The sequence below is a fragment of the Schistocerca cancellata genome, unplaced genomic scaffold (genome assembly GCF_023864275.1).
Source record: "Schistocerca cancellata isolate TAMUIC-IGC-003103 unplaced genomic scaffold, iqSchCanc2.1 HiC_scaffold_411, whole genome shotgun sequence".
Taxonomy (NCBI): Eukaryota; Metazoa; Arthropoda; class Insecta; order Orthoptera; family Acrididae; genus Schistocerca; species Schistocerca cancellata.
The window spans coordinates 640,102-651,353 of NW_026046428.1; the positions used below are offsets into that span (position 1 = coordinate 640,102).

Below are 11,252 nucleotides of genomic sequence, written 5' to 3' on the forward strand. Positions count from 1 at the left end.
CTTTACGAGGTAGGAGGGTGCATTCGGGCAGCGCCTCCACGCACGCTGCGTCTTTGGGCAAGGCTCGTCGCCGCGGCCGCAACGTTACTCACGCAATAGTGACGAGCGGTCGCTTTGAGGCAGTGTAGTGGGGGACTCCGCGTGTGTAGCACTTTTTTCGGTTGTATCCGACGTCGCTGGGTGGCAATCCCACTTTCCCTGCAGACAGCTGCTCGGGAATATGCTCGGGAAGCACGGACGTCATCGGACGTCCGCCCCCAACAAATGCAACTAACAAAATGAGAACAACAACTAAAAAAGTGGTAGGTTGTTCGACTACCACGCGGGCGGCCCGGCTTCGATTCCCGGCCGATGCATCGTTTTGCTGTTCTCGCTATAGTGCTGCCGCGCCGATTGCTCGCTTGAGGTGCGCCAGCCTCAGGAATGTATAGCAGGATTCGCTGTGAGAAGAACCAAACATGCAGCACGCAAGAGACCCTACTTGGACGGCCGCGTGCTGTTACTGAACTCCAGCGTCGGCCTGGCCCTACAGGCCGCTGTGTTCAGGTGCCGCAAGGGCGATGTACTGTAACCTCAGGCAGTGCTGCTTTCCGTCGTTAAAAAAGCTGCGGCAGCAGTTTACTCTAGCAAGTCGGGAAAGCACGCGTAGCGACACAACAGATTCCTGAGAAAGCGCAAACTGTCTATCTCTAATATGTGAGACTTACCAAGATTCCTGGGATGATGGTTGCAACGAGCCTCGGTAGCGCAGTAGGTAGCGCGTAAGTCTCATAATCTTAAGGTCGTGAGTTCGATCCTCACCCGGGGCATTTAATTTGCTGTACATCACGGCTGAATTAACGGCGTTGCTATTGCTAGCGAACGAACTTAATTGTCGTTTGTTATCCACAAGGAGTCCACGCCTCAGCGTCACAATGTTTACTTCCAATTATGGCAAGGTACAACTTTGATCATTCTCCTCCCCTGTTATGAGTGAAATATGATGCAAACAGCAATGAATAGACAGTTTCGAGCTGTGCGCCATGCCAGTCTGCACGCGCAAAAATGCTCGCAAACAGATAACAACACTGAGTCCGGATTGAGCACGAAATACGAGAAGAGAGGGAGTAAATCTCACGTTTCTCGAGCAAATCCGGTGTGGTCTAGTGGCTAGGATACCTGGCTTTCACCCAGGAGGCCCGGGTTCGATTCCCGGTACCGGAAGGGAAGTTTTTGCGCACACGACCCTCCATCGTTTGGCCTTCCAACCTTCGTTTGTCGCCCACCTTCCGGAGCTTCAACCGAACGTAATCGGGGGAAGCAGGCACAGGATGCAATTACTGTCAGCACCGGGATAAAGGGAGAAGAGGCACTGGTCCGCTGTTGGGGTGCTACCAGCGTCAGTGGGAAGTCGGTGAAGTCGCCAGTTGCGCCAGAAGCCAGCAATTACCGTAGTACGCCTACACACGCGTTCCAGTTATTCACATTGCTTGCAGTCGCTCCATGCACAACAAGCGTGAGCCCGGATAGCTCAGTCGGTAGAGCATTAGGCTTTTAACCTAAGGGTCCAGGGTTCGAATCCCTGTTCGGGCGAAGATTTTAACGCTTCCGTAATGGCTCGTCTCGTAGCGCTGGTAGCCCTGCCGTAATCAGTGCACCGAGTTCGTTTCCTGTCAACATTCTGCGCAGACCGGTTGCATTTTTCACGATTCGAGGGAAGCTTTAGCTACGAGCAGTCGTGGCCGAGTGGTTAAGGCGTCTGACTAGAAATCAGATTCCCTCTGGGAGCGTAGGTTCGAGTCCTACCGACTGTGTCGGTTTTTTTTATTTTTTGTTTCAGAAGAGAGAGCAGAAAATTTCGCAGTTTGCCTGTCGTTTTGGTACCTCGCTACACCTCACCTCTCACAGTCGTTTATAGCGCCTGTCCTTTTGATAAGGGCGAATTCCAAGCGTCAGCTTTCGCGTCAGCCGAGCAAAGTCGGGACAAGTCGGGACATACTACAGCATGGCCTGCGTGGAGCGACGACGGAAAGAAAACGTTAATTCAACAGCACGTGGCTCACATACTCATACGCATAGATTTGCGCCCGTTGCGGTGGCCGGGAATCGAACGCGGCTCAACTGCTCGGAAGGCAACTATGCTCACCATTACACTACCACCGCACAGCCGCTGCTCGCAACGCCGCGCTGTGTCGGCTTCCCGCCCGCCGGCAGTGGCCCACGGTGATAGTAGCTGTAGGCGCTTTACGAGGTAGGAGGGTGCATTCGGGCAGCGCCTCCACGCACGCTGCGTCTTTGGGCAAGGCTCGTCGCCGCGGCCGCAACGTTACTCACGCAATAGTGACGAGCGGTCGCTTTGAGGCAGTGTAGTGGGGGACTCCGCGTGTGTAGCACTTTTTTCGGTTGTATCCGACGTCGCTGGGTGGCAATCCCACTTTCCCTGCAGACAGCTGCTCGGGAATATGCTCGGGAAGCACGGACGTCATCGGACGTCCGCCCCCAACAAATGCAACTAACAAAATGAGAACAACAACTAAAAAAGTGGTAGGTTGTTCGACTACCACGCGGGCGGCCCGGCTTCGATTCCCGGCCGATGCATCGTTTTGCTGTTCTCGCTATAGTGCTGCCGCGCCGATTGCTCGCTTGAGGTGCGCCAGCCTCAGGAATGTATAGCAGGATTCGCTGTGAGAAGAACCAAACATGCAGCACGCAAGAGACCCTACTTGGACGGCCGCGTGCTGTTACTGAACTCCAGCGTCGGCCTGGCCCTACAGGCCGCTGTGTTCAGGTGCCGCAAGGGCGATGTACTGTAACCTCAGGCAGTGCTGCTTTCCGTCGTTAAAAAAGCTGCGGCAGCAGTTTACTCTAGCAAGTCGGGAAAGCACGCGTAGCGACACAACAGATTCCTGAGAAAGCGCAAACTGTCTATCTCTAATATGTGAGACTTACCAAGATTCCTGGGATGATGGTTGCAACGAGCCTCGGTAGCGCAGTAGGTAGCGCGTAAGTCTCATAATCTTAAGGTCGTGAGTTCGATCCTCACCCGGGGCATTTAATTTGCTGTACATCACGGCTGAATTAACGGCGTTGCTATTGCTAGCGAACGAACTTAATTGTCGTTTGTTATCCACAAGGAGTCCACGCCTCAGCGTCACAATGTTTACTTCCAATTATGGCAAGGTACAACTTTGATCATTCTCCTCCCCTGTTATGAGTGAAATATGATGCAAACAGCAATGAATAGACAGTTTCGAGCTGTGCGCCATGCCAGTCTGCACGCGCAAAAATGCTCGCAAACAGATAACAACACTGAGTCCGGATTGAGCACGAAATACGAGAAGAGAGGGAGTAAATCTCACGTTTCTCGAGCAAATCCGGTGTGGTCTAGTGGCTAGGATACCTGGCTTTCACCCAGGAGGCCCGGGTTCGATTCCCGGTACCGGAAGGGAAGTTTTTGCGCACACGACCCTCCATCGTTTGGCCTTCCAACCTTCGTTTGTCGCCCACCTTCCGGAGCTTCAACCGAACGTAATCGGGGGAAGCAGGCACAGGATGCAATTACTGTCAGCACCGGGATAAAGGGAGAAGAGGCACTGGTCCGCTGTTGGGGTGCTACCAGCGTCAGTGGGAAGTCGGTGAAGTCGCCAGTTGCGCCAGAAGCCAGCAATTACCGTAGTACGCCTACACACGCGTTCCAGTTATTCACATTGCTTGCAGTCGCTCCATGCACAACAAGCGTGAGCCCGGATAGCTCAGTCGGTAGAGCATTAGGCTTTTAACCTAAGGGTCCAGGGTTCGAATCCCTGTTCGGGCGAAGATTTTAACGCTTCCGTAATGGCTCGTCTCGTAGCGCTGGTAGCCCTGCCGTAATCAGTGCACCGAGTTCGTTTCCTGTCAACATTCTGCGCAGACCGGTTGCATTTTTCACGATTCGAGGGAAGCTTTAGCTACGAGCAGTCGTGGCCGAGTGGTTAAGGCGTCTGACTAGAAATCAGATTCCCTCTGGGAGCGTAGGTTCGAGTCCTACCGACTGTGTCGGTTTTTTTTATTTTTTGTTTCAGAAGAGAGAGCAGAAAATTTCGCAGTTTGCCTGTCGTTTTGGTACCTCGCTACACCTCACCTCTCACAGTCGTTTATAGCGCCTGTCCTTTTGATAAGGGCGAATTCCAAGCGTCAGCTTTCGCGTCAGCCGAGCAAAGTCGGGACAAGTCGGGACATACTACAGCATGGCCTGCGTGGAGCGACGACGGAAAGAAAACGTTAATTCAACAGCACGTGGCTCACATACTCATACGCATAGATTTGCGCCCGTTGCGGTGGCCGGGAATCGAACGCGGCTCAACTGCTCGGAAGGCAACTATGCTCACCATTACACTACCACCGCACAGCCGCTGCTCGCAACGCCGCGCTGTGTCGGCTTCCCGCCCGCCGGCAGTGGCCCACGGTGATAGTAGCTGTAGGCGCTTTACGAGGTAGGAGGGTGCATTCGGGCAGCGCCTCCACGCACGCTGCGTCTTTGGGCAAGGCTCGTCGCCGCGGCCGCAACGTTACTCACGCAATAGTGACGAGCGGTCGCTTTGAGGCAGTGTAGTGGGGGACTCCGCGTGTGTAGCACTTTTTTCGGTTGTATCCGACGTCGCTGGGTGGCAATCCCACTTTCCCTGCAGACAGCTGCTCGGGAATATGCTCGGGAAGCACGGACGTCATCGGACGTCCGCCCCCAACAAATGCAACTAACAAAATGAGAACAACAACTAAAAAAGTGGTAGGTTGTTCGACTACCACGCGGGCGGCCCGGCTTCGATTCCCGGCCGATGCATCGTTTTGCTGTTCTCGCTATAGTGCTGCCGCGCCGATTGCTCGCTTGAGGTGCGCCAGCCTCAGGAATGTATAGCAGGATTCGCTGTGAGAAGAACCAAACATGCAGCACGCAAGAGACCCTACTTGGACGGCCGCGTGCTGTTACTGAACTCCAGCGTCGGCCTGGCCCTACAGGCCGCTGTGTTCAGGTGCCGCAAGGGCGATGTACTGTAACCTCAGGCAGTGCTGCTTTCCGTCGTTAAAAAAGCTGCGGCAGCAGTTTACTCTAGCAAGTCGGGAAAGCACGCGTAGCGACACAACAGATTCCTGAGAAAGCGCAAACTGTCTATCTCTAATATGTGAGACTTACCAAGATTCCTGGGATGATGGTTGCAACGAGCCTCGGTAGCGCAGTAGGTAGCGCGTAAGTCTCATAATCCTAAGGTCGTGAGTTCGATCCTCACCCGGGGCATTTAATTTGCTGTACATCACGGCTGAATTAACGGCGTTGCTATTGCTAGCGAACGAACTTAATTGTCGTTTGTTATCCACAAGGAGTCCACGCCTCAGCGTCACAATGTTTACTTCCAATTATGGCAAGGTACAACTTTGATCATTCTCCTCCCCTGTTATGAGTGAAATATGATGCAAACAGCAATGAATAGACAGTTTCGAGCTGTGCGCCATGCCAGTCTGCACGCGCAAAAATGCTCGCAAACAGATAACAACACTGAGTCCGGATTGAGCACGAAATGCGAGAAGAGAGGGAGTAAATCTCACGTTTCTCGAGCAAATCCGGTGTGGTCTAGTGGCTAGGATACCTGGCTTTCACCCAGGAGGCCCGGGTTCGATTCCCGGTACCGGAAGGGAAGTTTTTGCGCACACGACCCTCCATCGTTTGGCCTTCCAACCTTCGTTTGTCGCCCACCTTCCGGAGCTTCAACCGAACGTAATCGGGGGAAGCAGGCACAGGATGCAATTACTGTCAGCACCGGGATAAAGGGAGAAGAGGCACTGGTCCGCTGTTGGGGTGCTACCAGCGTCAGTGGGAAGTCGGTGAAGTCGCCAGTTGCGCCAGAAGCCAGCAATTACCGTAGTACGCCTACACACGCGTTCCAGTTATTCACATTGCTTGCAGTCGCTCCATGCACAACAAGCGTGAGCCCGGATAGCTCAGTCGGTAGAGCATTAGGCTTTTAACCTAAGGGTCCAGGGTTCGAATCCCTGTTCGGGCGAAGATTTTAACGCTTCCGTAATGGCTCGTCTCGTAGCGCTGGTAGCCCTGCCGTAATCAGTGCACCGAGTTCGTTTCCTGTCAACATTCTGCGCAGACCGGTTGCATTTTTCACGATTCGAGGGAAGCTTTAGCTACGAGCAGTCGTGGCCGAGTGGTTAAGGCGTCTGACTAGAAATCAGATTCCCTCTGGGAGCGTAGGTTCGAGTCCTACCGACTGCGTCGGTTTTTTTTATTTTTTGTTTCAGAAGAGAGAGCAGAAAATTTCGCAGTTTGCCTGTCGTTTTGGTACCTCGCTACACCTCACCTCTCACAGTCGTTTATAGCGCCTGTCCTTTTGATAAGGGCGAATTCCAAGCGTCAGCTTTCGCGTCAGCCGAGCAAAGTCGGGACAAGTCGGGACATACTACAGCATGGCCTGCGTGGAGCGACGACGGAAAGAAAACGTTAATTCAACAGCACGTGGCTCACATACTCATACGCATAGATTTGCGCCCGTTGCGGTGGCCGGGAATCGAACGCGGCTCAACTGCTCGGAAGGCAAACTATGCTCACCATTACACTACCACCGCACAGCCGCTGCTCGCAACGCCGCGCTGTGTCGGCTTCCCGCCCGCCGGCAGTGGCCCACGGTGATAGTAGCTGTAGGCGCTTTACGAGGTAGGAGGGTGCATTCGGGCAGCGCCTCCACGCACGCTGCGTCTTTGGGCAAGGCTCGTCGCCGCGGCCGCAACGTTACTCACGCAATAGTGACGAGCGGTCGCTTTGAGGCAGTGTAGTGGGGGACTCCGCGTGTGTAGCACTTTTTTCGGTTGTATCCGACGTCGCTGGGTGGCAATCCCACTTTCCCTGCAGACAGCTGCTCGGGAATATGCTCGGGAAGCACGGACGTCATCGGACGTCCGCCCCCAACAAATGCAACTAACAAAATGAGAACAACAACTAAAAAAGTGGTAGGTTGTTCGACTACCACGCGGGCGGCCCGGCTTCGATTCCCGGCCGATGCATCGTTTTGCTGTTCTCGCTATAGTGCTGCCGCGCCGATTGCTCGCTTGAGGTGCGCCAGCCTCAGGAATGTATAGCAGGATTCGCTGTGAGAAGAACCAAACATGCAGCACGCAAGAGACCCTACTTGGACGGCCGCGTGCTGTTACTGAACTCCAGCGTCGGCCTGGCCCTACAGGCCGCTGTGTTCAGGTGCCGCAAGGGCGATGTACTGTAACCTCAGGCAGTGCTGCTTTCCGTCGTTAAAAAAAGCTGCGGCAGCAGTTTACTCTAGCAAGTCGGGAAAGCACGCGTAGCGACACAACAGATTCCTGAGAAAGCGCAAACTGTCTATCTCTAATATGTGAGACTTACCAAGATTCCTGGGATGATGGTTGCAACGAGCCTCGGTAGCGCAGTAGGTAGCGCGTAAGTCTCATAATCCTAAGGTCGTGAGTTCGATCCTCACCCGGGGCATTTAATTTGCTGTACATCACGGCTGAATTAACGGCGTTGCTATTGCTAGCGAACGAACTTAATTGTCGTTTGTTATCCACAAGGAGTCCACGCCTCAGCGTCACAATGTTTACTTCCAATTATGGCAAGGTACAACTTTGATCATTCTCCTCCCCTGTTATGAGTGAAATATGATGCAAACAGCAATGAATAGACAGTTTCGAGCTGTGCGCCATGCCAGTCTGCACGCGCAAAAATGCTCGCAAACAGATAACAACACTGAGTCCGGATTGAGCACGAAATGCGAGAAGAGAGGGAGTAAATCTCACGTTTCTCGAGCAAATCCGGTGTGGTCTAGTGGCTAGGATACCTGGCTTTCACCCAGGAGGCCCGGGTTCGATTCCCGGTACCGGAAGGGAAGTTTTTGCGCACACGACCCTCCATCGTTTGGCCTTCCAACCTTCGTTTGTCGCCCACCTTCCGGAGCTTCAACCGAACGTAATCGGGGGAAGCAGGCACAGGATGCAATTACTGTCAGCACCGGGATAAAGGGAGAAGAGGCACTGGTCCGCTGTTGGGGTGCTACCAGCGTCAGTGGGAAGTCGGTGAAGTCGCCAGTTGCGCCAGAAGCCAGCAATTACCGTAGTACGCCTACACACGCGTTCCAGTTATTCACATTGCTTGCAGTCGCTCCATGCACAACAAGCGTGAGCCCGGATAGCTCAGTCGGTAGAGCATTAGGCTTTTAACCTAAGGGTCCAGGGTTCGAATCCCTGTTCGGGCGAAGATTTTAACGCTTCCGTAATGGCTCGTCTCGTAGCGCTGGTAGCCCTGCCGTAATCAGTGCACCGAGTTCGTTTCCTGTCAACATTCTGCGCAGACCGGTTGCATTTTTCACGATTCGAGGGAAGCTTTAGCTACGAGCAGTCGTGGCCGAGTGGTTAAGGCGTCTGACTAGAAATCAGATTCCCTCTGGGAGCGTAGGTTCGAGTCCTACCGACTGCGTCGGTTTTTTTTATTTTTTGTTTCAGAAGAGAGAGCAGAAAATTTCGCAGTTTGCCTGTCGTTTTGGTACCTCGCTACACCTCACCTCTCACAGTCGTTTATAGCGCCTGTCCTTTTGATAAGGGCGAATTCCAAGCGTCAGCTTTCGCGTCAGCCGAGCAAAGTCGGGACAAGTCGGGACATACTACAGCATGGCCTGCGTGGAGCGACGACGGAAAGAAAACGTTAATTCAACAGCACGTGGCTCACATACTCATACGCATAGATTTGCGCCCGTTGCGTTGGCCGGGAATCGAACGCGGCTCAACTGCTCGGAAGGCAACTATGCTCACCATTACACTACCACCGCACAGCCGCTGCTCGCAACGCCGCGCTGTGTCGGCTTCCCGCCCGCCGGCAGTGGCCCACGGTGATAGTAGCTGTAGGCGCTTTACGAGGTAGGAGGGTGCATTCGGGCAGCGCCTCCACGCACGCTGCGTCTTTGGGCAAGGCTCGTCGCCGCGGCCGCAACGTTACTCACGCAATAGTGACGAGCGGTCGCTTTGAGGCAGTGTAGTGGGGGACTCCGCGTGTGTAGCACTTTTTTCGGTTGTATCCGACGTCGCTGGGTGGCAATCCCACTTTCCCTGCAGACAGCTGCTCGGGAATATGCTCGGGAAGCACGGACGTCATCGGACGTCCGCCCCCAACAAATGCAACTAACAAAATGAGAACAACAACTAAAAAAGTGGTAGGTTGTTCGACTACCACGCGGGCGGCCCGGCTTCGATTCCCGGCCGATGCATCGTTTTGCTGTTCTCGCTATAGTGCTGCCGCGCCGATTGCTCGCTTGAGGTGCGCCAGCCTCAGGAATGTATAGCAGGATTCGCTGTGAGAAGAACCAAACATGCAGCACGCAAGAGACCCTACTTGGACGGCCGCGTGCTGTTACTGAACTCCAGCGTCGGCCTGGCCCTACAGGCCGCTGTGTTCAGGTGCCGCAAGGGCGATGTACTGTAACCTCAGGCAGTGCTGCTTTCCGTCGTTAAAAAAGCTGCGGCAGCAGTTTACTCTAGCAAGTCGGGAAAGCACGCGTAGCGACACAACAGATTCCTGAGAAAGCGCAAACTGTCTATCTCTAATATGTGAGACTTACCAAGATTCCTGGGATGATGGTTGCAACGAGCCTCGGTAGCGCAGTAGGTAGCGCGTAAGTCTCATAATCCTAAGGTCGTGAGTTCGATCCTCACCCGGGGCATTTAATTTGCTGTACATCACGGCTGAATTAACGGCGTTGCTATTGCTAGCGAACGAACTTAATTGTCGTTTGTTATCCACAAGGAGTCCACGCCTCAGCGTCACAATGTTTACTTCCAATTATGGCAAGGTACAACTTTGATCATTCTCCTCCCCTGTTATGAGTGAAATATGATGCAAACAGCAATGAATAGACAGTTTCGAGCTGTGCGCCATGCCAGTCTGCACGCGCAAAAATGCTCGCAAACAGATAACAACACTGAGTCCGGATTGAGCACGAAATACGAGAAGAGAGGGAGTAAATCTCACGTTTCTCGAGCAAATCCGGTGTGGTCTAGTGGCTAGGATACCTGGCTTTCACCCAGGAGGCCCGGGTTCGATTCCCGGTACCGGAAGGGAAGTTTTTGCGCACACGACCCTCCATCGTTTGGCCTTCCAACCTTCGTTTGTCGCCCACCTTCCGGAGCTTCAACCGAACGTAATCGGGGGAAGCAGGCACAGGATGCAATTACTGTCAGCACCGGGATAAAGGGAGAAGAGGCACTGGTCCGCTGTTGGGGTGCTACCAGCGTCAGTGGGAAGTCGGTGAAGTCGCCAGTTGCGCCAGAAGCCAGCAATTACCGTAGTACGCCTACACACGCGTTCCAGTTATTCACTTTGCTTGCAGTCGCTCCATGCACAACAAGCGTGAGCCCGGATAGCTCAGTCGGTAGAGCATTAGGCTTTTAACCTAAGGGTCCAGGGTTCGAATCCCTGTTCGGGCGAAGATTTTAACGCTTCCGTAATGGCTCGTCTCGTAGCGCTGGTAGCCCTGCCGTAATCAGTGCACCGAGTTCGTTTCCTGTCAACATTCTGCGCAGACCGGTTGCATTTTTCACGATTCGAGGGAAGCTTTAGCTACGAGCAGTCGTGGCCGAGTGGTTAAGGCGTCTGACTAGAAATCAGATTCCCTCTGGGAGCGTAGGTTCGAGTCCTACCGACTGTGTCGGTTTTTTTTATTTTTTGTTTCAGAAGAGAGAGCAGAAAATTTCGCAGTTTGCCTGTCGTTTTGGTACCTCGCTACACCTCACCTCTCACAGTCGTTTATAGCGCCTGTCCTTTTGATAAGGGCGAATTCCAAGCGTCAGCTTTCGCGTCAGCCGAGCAAAGTCGGGACAAGTCGGGACATACTACAGCATGGCCTGCGTGGAGCGACGACGGAAAGAAAACGTTAATTCAACAGCACGTGGCTCACATACTCATACGCATAGATTTGCGCCCGTTGCGGTGGCCGGGAATCGAACGCGGCTCAACTGCTCGGAAGGCAACTATGCTCACCATTACACTACCACCGCACAGCCGCTGCTCGCAACGCCGCGCTGTGTCGGCTTCCCGCCCGCCGGCAGTGGCCCACGGTGATAGTAGCTGTAGGCGCTTTACGAGGTAGGAGGGTGCATTCGGGCAGCGCCTCCACGCACGCTGCGTCTTTGGGCAAGGCTCGTCGCCGCGGCCGCAACGTTACTCACGCAATAGTGACGAGCGGTCGCTTTGAGGCAGTGTAGTGGGGGACTCCGCGTGT

General features: G+C 53.9%; 23 non-coding genes across 23 annotated transcripts; 20 read left to right on the top strand and 3 right to left on the bottom strand.

The window, feature by feature from the left end:
* Nucleotides 1-736: 736 nt before the first annotated feature.
* On the top strand, nucleotides 737-809 carry Trnam-cau (transfer RNA methionine (anticodon CAU)). The gene has a single exon. It is a non-coding gene; the product is annotated as a tRNA-Met (tRNA).
* Nucleotides 810-1,131: 322 nt separating this feature from the next.
* Trnae-uuc (transfer RNA glutamic acid (anticodon UUC)) lies at nucleotides 1,132-1,203 on the top strand. Its single transcript has one exon. It is a non-coding gene; the product is annotated as a tRNA-Glu (tRNA).
* Nucleotides 1,204-1,499: 296 nt separating this feature from the next.
* Nucleotides 1,500-1,572, top strand: Trnak-uuu (transfer RNA lysine (anticodon UUU)). Its single transcript has one exon. It is a non-coding gene; the product is annotated as a tRNA-Lys (tRNA).
* Nucleotides 1,573-1,711: 139 nt separating this feature from the next.
* Nucleotides 1,712-1,793, top strand: Trnas-aga (transfer RNA serine (anticodon AGA)). Its single transcript has one exon. It is a non-coding gene; the product is annotated as a tRNA-Ser (tRNA).
* A 277-nt stretch (nucleotides 1,794-2,070) lies between these two features.
* Nucleotides 2,071-2,142, bottom strand: Trnag-ucc (transfer RNA glycine (anticodon UCC)). The gene has a single exon. It is a non-coding gene; the product is annotated as a tRNA-Gly (tRNA).
* An 815-nt stretch (nucleotides 2,143-2,957) lies between these two features.
* On the top strand, nucleotides 2,958-3,030 carry Trnam-cau (transfer RNA methionine (anticodon CAU)). Its single transcript has one exon. It is a non-coding gene; the product is annotated as a tRNA-Met (tRNA).
* A 322-nt stretch (nucleotides 3,031-3,352) lies between these two features.
* Nucleotides 3,353-3,424, top strand: Trnae-uuc (transfer RNA glutamic acid (anticodon UUC)). The gene has a single exon. It is a non-coding gene; the product is annotated as a tRNA-Glu (tRNA).
* A 296-nt stretch (nucleotides 3,425-3,720) lies between these two features.
* Nucleotides 3,721-3,793, top strand: Trnak-uuu (transfer RNA lysine (anticodon UUU)). Its single transcript has one exon. It is a non-coding gene; the product is annotated as a tRNA-Lys (tRNA).
* Nucleotides 3,794-3,932: 139 nt separating this feature from the next.
* Nucleotides 3,933-4,014, top strand: Trnas-aga (transfer RNA serine (anticodon AGA)). Its single transcript has one exon. It is a non-coding gene; the product is annotated as a tRNA-Ser (tRNA).
* A 277-nt stretch (nucleotides 4,015-4,291) lies between these two features.
* Trnag-ucc (transfer RNA glycine (anticodon UCC)) lies at nucleotides 4,292-4,363 on the bottom strand. Its single transcript has one exon. It is a non-coding gene; the product is annotated as a tRNA-Gly (tRNA).
* Nucleotides 4,364-5,178: 815 nt separating this feature from the next.
* Nucleotides 5,179-5,251, top strand: Trnam-cau (transfer RNA methionine (anticodon CAU)). The gene has a single exon. It is a non-coding gene; the product is annotated as a tRNA-Met (tRNA).
* A 322-nt stretch (nucleotides 5,252-5,573) lies between these two features.
* Trnae-uuc (transfer RNA glutamic acid (anticodon UUC)) lies at nucleotides 5,574-5,645 on the top strand. Its single transcript has one exon. It is a non-coding gene; the product is annotated as a tRNA-Glu (tRNA).
* A 296-nt stretch (nucleotides 5,646-5,941) lies between these two features.
* Nucleotides 5,942-6,014, top strand: Trnak-uuu (transfer RNA lysine (anticodon UUU)). The gene has a single exon. It is a non-coding gene; the product is annotated as a tRNA-Lys (tRNA).
* A 139-nt stretch (nucleotides 6,015-6,153) lies between these two features.
* Trnas-aga (transfer RNA serine (anticodon AGA)) lies at nucleotides 6,154-6,235 on the top strand. The gene has a single exon. It is a non-coding gene; the product is annotated as a tRNA-Ser (tRNA).
* Nucleotides 6,236-7,401: 1,166 nt separating this feature from the next.
* Trnam-cau (transfer RNA methionine (anticodon CAU)) lies at nucleotides 7,402-7,474 on the top strand. Its single transcript has one exon. It is a non-coding gene; the product is annotated as a tRNA-Met (tRNA).
* A 322-nt stretch (nucleotides 7,475-7,796) lies between these two features.
* Nucleotides 7,797-7,868, top strand: Trnae-uuc (transfer RNA glutamic acid (anticodon UUC)). The gene has a single exon. It is a non-coding gene; the product is annotated as a tRNA-Glu (tRNA).
* Nucleotides 7,869-8,164: 296 nt separating this feature from the next.
* On the top strand, nucleotides 8,165-8,237 carry Trnak-uuu (transfer RNA lysine (anticodon UUU)). The gene has a single exon. It is a non-coding gene; the product is annotated as a tRNA-Lys (tRNA).
* A 139-nt stretch (nucleotides 8,238-8,376) lies between these two features.
* On the top strand, nucleotides 8,377-8,458 carry Trnas-aga (transfer RNA serine (anticodon AGA)). The gene has a single exon. It is a non-coding gene; the product is annotated as a tRNA-Ser (tRNA).
* A 1,164-nt stretch (nucleotides 8,459-9,622) lies between these two features.
* Trnam-cau (transfer RNA methionine (anticodon CAU)) lies at nucleotides 9,623-9,695 on the top strand. The gene has a single exon. It is a non-coding gene; the product is annotated as a tRNA-Met (tRNA).
* A 322-nt stretch (nucleotides 9,696-10,017) lies between these two features.
* Trnae-uuc (transfer RNA glutamic acid (anticodon UUC)) lies at nucleotides 10,018-10,089 on the top strand. Its single transcript has one exon. It is a non-coding gene; the product is annotated as a tRNA-Glu (tRNA).
* Nucleotides 10,090-10,385: 296 nt separating this feature from the next.
* On the top strand, nucleotides 10,386-10,458 carry Trnak-uuu (transfer RNA lysine (anticodon UUU)). Its single transcript has one exon. It is a non-coding gene; the product is annotated as a tRNA-Lys (tRNA).
* Nucleotides 10,459-10,597: 139 nt separating this feature from the next.
* Nucleotides 10,598-10,679, top strand: Trnas-aga (transfer RNA serine (anticodon AGA)). Its single transcript has one exon. It is a non-coding gene; the product is annotated as a tRNA-Ser (tRNA).
* A 277-nt stretch (nucleotides 10,680-10,956) lies between these two features.
* Trnag-ucc (transfer RNA glycine (anticodon UCC)) lies at nucleotides 10,957-11,028 on the bottom strand. Its single transcript has one exon. It is a non-coding gene; the product is annotated as a tRNA-Gly (tRNA).
* Between the last annotated feature and the right edge of the window lie 224 nt (nucleotides 11,029-11,252).